The sequence below is a fragment of the Chamaea fasciata genome, unplaced genomic scaffold, assembly GCF_029207755.1.
Source record: "Chamaea fasciata isolate MVZ Bird 193981 ecotype frontalis unplaced genomic scaffold, bChaFas1.0.hap1 SCAF_75, whole genome shotgun sequence".
Taxonomy (NCBI): Eukaryota; Metazoa; Chordata; class Aves; order Passeriformes; family Sylviidae; genus Chamaea; species Chamaea fasciata.
The window spans coordinates 340,001-345,000 of record NW_027094160.1 but is presented as its reverse complement, the minus strand read 5'-3'; positions in this window follow the sequence as shown (position 1 = coordinate 345,000).

Below are 5,000 nucleotides of genomic sequence, written 5' to 3'. Positions count from 1 at the left end.
GCCCCCATAGGTCCAGTTCCGGCCCCTCTCTCTCTCGGCGCTCGCTTTTCTCCGGGAAACTGGGCTCGGCTCAGCTCCGGCCGCACCGCCGCCCGGCGCCGCTCGCGGCCGGCACCCACGGGGGGCGCTAAACCCGGGCCGGGGCCGGCACCGGCACCTCGCGTGGTTTCGAACGGGCACCTGAGGGCTCGCGGGGCCACGCGGCGTTCACACAGCCCGGGACGGTAAAGACGCCCCTCCGGCGGCGGGAGGGGCGACACCTCGCCTGCGACGGGAAGCGAATTGGAAAGGAGACCGCCCTGCCCGAGCACCCGGACACCGCCGTGGCTTGAGTCCCCGTGACGGGGAGCCCCGGAAGAGCCGGGCCGCCGGGGGCCCTCTCCGACGCCACCCGAAAAGCCTCATCGATCAGACGGAAGGCGGCCGCAGAAGCGGCCGCCGGGCCCCACGGCCACGCTTCCTGGGACAACAGACACGGCAACCCGGCCGCAGCAGAGGAGGAGCGCGGGGGGTGCCGCCACCCGCCCGCCCGACAGCGGCTGCGCAACGAGACCGAGGCGGCACGGGGCGCCGTCCGAGCGTGCGAGAAAGCGCCACCGACCACGCCGCGGGCCACCGGCTTTCGCCCGCCTCGCAGCGATCGGCTTGCCCTCCGGAAAAGCCGGGGGACGGCGGAAAAACAAAAAAAAAAAAAAAGACAACAACCAAAAAGCACCCACAGCAGCGCGTCAACGCGACCCGTGCTAAGCCACGGGGGTCGCGGGCCCGGGCAGAGGGTGGCAAACGAGGCCCGCGCCTCTTACTCCTCGCTCTCTCTCGTTTCTCTTTCCTCCACACCTCCGCCACCGCATTTTCTCGCTTTCTCTTCCCTTCGCCTGCACGGCCCACGACCCTTCGTCGCGCACGCTTCTCGGTGCCGCGGCTTAAGGCCGCGAGAGAAAAACAACGGAAAGAAAAAAAAAAAAAAGCCGGGCGGGCGGCCCCCACTCCGCCCGCAGGCCTAAAAAGCGGACCCCGCGTGCAAAACCCAGCCCCCGAGCCGGCAGCCACGGCAGCCGGGGCAGGCCCGACACCACGGGCCGCCCGGGCCTAGCGGCTCGATCGCGCCGGTCACCACCCGACGGGAGGGCGGGGCGCCGCCGCCCCGCCCGCGACGTATCTCGGGGCACTCTGTCGGGTTCGGGGTCCGCAGGGCCGAGGCGGCCCGGCCACCGCGGCCGGCCGCCAGCCACGCAGAAAAACTCGGCCCGCTCCGCGGGCTCCCCGGCTTAAGGCCGAGGAAGGGGGTCTCGAACAACGCACGGCTCCGGGAGGGAGGGAGAGCGGGGTGCCGCCACCCCGCGCACCCCTCGCCACTCGTCGGCCGACTCCCGTCACCGAGCCCCTGGAGCAACCGGGCAGGACGAGGCAAGGCCGCGCGCCCCACGGCACGTCCCCGCGGCACTTCCGACACGGACGACACACGCTGGGCAAAACAAGTCGGGAGGCGCGAGGAACGAGGCGGCGCCACCTCGGCAAGCCGGGCCCGTCCTCGGGGCTCTCGGGAAAGGCCGGGGGAGAAAAGGCCCCGGCGGCCTCGACACCGCCGAGCCCCGGTGTCACGCACCCTTCGTCGAGCCGTCGGCAGCCGACCGCAAAGAGCACGGCCGGCCGGAAAAGAACGCACCCGCGGGCAGGGCGGGGCGCCGGCTTAAGGCCGGGCAGCAAAAGGGACGAGGCGCCGCCGCCTCGCCCGCCACCATCCCCGGAGGGAATACACACTTTGGGGAGGGCCCTCGCCCCACCCCTGAAGTCAACAACCGGACCGAAGAGGAACACGGCTCGCGGCCCTTTTCTCTCCTCCTCTCGGGCTCTGTCTCTCTCTCTCAACCCTTGTCTCTCTGTACCTCACACGGTTCTGTACCCATTCTCGATGGGCAAGACGGGGGGACCGGGACAGAGCCACGCGACTCGTCCCGCGTCAGGCGGCGCACTCTTTTTCCTTCCCTTCGCGCCGGCGACCGCACGCGCGGCCGCCGCTCTCGCGTCCGCCTCGGACACAGGCACTGCACCAGCCTGCGGGGATGCGGCCCGTCACACCCGCTCCCAGTAGACGGACAGACGGGTCCGAGGCCCCGAGCGCCTCCAAGACGTCGAGTCGACGCCACCGGGGCGCGGCGCCGGCGTGCGCCGCCGCCGACCTAGACGTAACCGGAGGATGGCGAGAACAGCGACCCCTTGGTGGACTTCCAGCCGCGCTGCGGAAAGCAGGTCTACCCGGCCCCCCCGCGGAAATCCGCCAAAGTCCAGCCGAAGCGGGGAAGACCTGGTCGCCGCGTCGCCGCCCGCCGCCGCGGCCGCCCCGCCGGCCTCTCCGCCGGCGGCCTCCCCGCCCCGGAGCCGGGTAAGACCTGGCCGGCCGGGGCCGCCCCGGAAGCGGGGCTAGACCTGTTCTCCGCGTCGCCGCCCGCCGCCGCCGCCGCCACCTCTCCGCCGCCGGCCTCTCCACCCCGGAGCCGGCTCGGCCTGGCCTTCCGGGACCGCCCCCGAAGCGGGGTAGACCTGTTCTCCGCGTCGCCGCCCGCTGCCGCCGGCCTCCCCGCCCCGGGGCCGGCTCGGCCTGGCCTGCCGGGGCCACCCCCGAAGCGGGGTAGACCTGTTCTCCGCGTCGCCGCCCGCTGCCGCCGGCCTCTCCGCCCCGGAGCCGGCTCGGCCAGGCCTGCCGGGGCCGCCCCCGAAGCGGGGTAGACCTGTTCTCCGCGTCGCCGCCCGCTGCCGCCGGCCTCTCCGCCCCGGGGCCGGCTCGGCCAGGCCTGCCGTGGCCACCCCCGGAGCGGGGTAGACCTGTTCCCCGCGTCGCCGCCCGCCGCCGCCGCCGCCTCTCCGCCGCCGGCCTCTCCGCCCCGGAGCCGGGTAGGCCCGGCCGGCCGGGGCCGCCCCGGGAGCGGGGCTAGACCTGTTCTCCGCGTCGCAGCCGCCCGCCGCCGGCTCTCCGCCGCCGGCCTCTCCGCCCCGGAGCCGGCTCGGCCCGGCCTGCCGGGGCCGCCCCGGGAGCGGGGCTAGACCTGTTCTCCGCGTCGCCGCGGCGCCGCCGCCGCCACCTCTCCGCCGCCGGCCTCTCCGCCCCGGAGCCGGGTAGGCCCGGCCGGCCGGGGCCGCCCCGGGAGCGGGGCTAGACCTGTTCTCCGCGTCGCCGCGGCGCCGCCGCCGCCACCTCTCCGCCGCCGGCCTCTCCGCCCCGGAGCCGGGTAGGCCCGGCCGGCCGGGGCCGCCCCGGGAGCGGGGCTAGACCTGTTCTCCGCGTCGCCGCCGCCCGCCGCCGGCTCTCCGCCGCCGGCCTCACCGCCCCGGAGCCGGGTAGGCCCGGCCGGCCGGGGCCGCCCCGGGAGCGGGGCTAGACCTGTTCTCCGCGTCGCCGCCCGCCGCCGCCGCCGCCACCTCTCCGCCGCCGGCCTCTCCGCCCCGGAGCCGGCTCGGCCTGGCCTGCCGGGGCCGCCCCGGGAGCGGGGCTAGACCTGTTCTCCGCGTCGCTGCGGCGCCGCCGCCGCCACCTCTCCGCCGCCGGCCTCTCCGCCCCGGAGCCGGGTAGGCCCGGCCGGCCGGGGCCGCCCCGGGAGCGGGGCTAGACCTGTTCTCCGCGTCGCCGCCGCCCGCCGCCGGCTCTCCGCCGCCGGCCTCTCCGCCCCGGAGCCGGGTAGGCCCGGCCGGCCGTGGCCGCTCCGGGAGCGGGGCTAGACCTGTTCTCCGCGTCGCCGCCCGCCGCCGCTGCCGCCGCCGCCGCCTCTCCGCCGCCGGCCTCTCCGCCCCGGAGCCGGGTAGGCCCGGCCGGCCGGGGCCGCCCCGGGAGCGGGGCTAGACCTGTTCTCCGCGTCGCCACCGTGGCCGCCCCGCCGGCCTCCCCGCCGCCGGCCTCACCGCCCCGGAGCCGGGTAGGCCCGGCCGGCCGGGGCCGCCCCGGGAGCGGGGCTAGACCTGTTCTCCGCGTCGCCGCCGCGGCGCCGCGACCTCTCCGCCGCCGGCCTCTCCGCCCCGGAGCCGGGTAGAGACGGCGTCCCGGGGCCGCCCCGGGAGCGGGGCTAGACCTGTTCTCCGCGTCGCCGCCGCGGCGCCCCGCCGGGCTCTCCGGCGGCGGCCGGCGGCCGCGCCTGGCCCCCGAGCGGGCTAGACCTGGCCTCCCGACGAGGCCGCTCTCTCTCGCGACCAACACCTATTTTCGACCGACTCCTCTCTCCCCCCTCCCCCCTTTCTTTTTTATTATTTTCTCATTTTTTACATGTGCTGGAAGAACGGCTCTCCCTCTGGCTCGGGACAAGAAGCTTTTCTGGGGAACAATACTCTCGGCAAACTGGAATTCATTTCCTTTCCCGCCCAGAGCCCTCCCGGCCGGCTGCGCCCCGCCTGGCCCTCGGCCCACTGACACGCCGTGCCGCCAAAAGGTCGTGGCCCGCCCGCCCCCCCCCCGGGATTCTACGCGGCCCCGCCCCCCCACCACAACCTATGGGGAAACAGCTGGGAAGGGGCAGCAGGGACGTGCGGGCCGAACCTGGCACCACGCCGCCGGCACCCCGCCCCGCCTCGTCCCGCCCCAGTCCGCGCCCCGCCCCGCCCCGCCCCGCCCCCGGCCCCGAACCCCGCCCCCCCTCCACGCTCCCTCCCCCCCGACCGAGGCCGTGGCGGGGCGGCGGGCAAGCGGGCGGCCGCTTTCCGGCCGGTTCTTTCACGGTCCGCAGAGGTCTTCGGCCCTCGGCGCGGGTCCAGGGGGCCGTGGGGGCTCGAGGCCGAGGCGCCCGGGGCCGGCACGAAGGCGCCGGCACGAAGCCCGCGTTCGCGGAGATGGACACGGTGACACACACGGCCCCTCCCCCCGCCCCCCTTTCCCCCACGCTCACGCCCCGATGCCGCCCTCTCGTGCTGCCACACGCACACACCCCCTCACGCCCACACGCCCACACACACACACACACACACACAGAGGCAGGCAGGAAGGCAGGCAGGCAGGCAGGCGGGTGCGCAGGCACCCT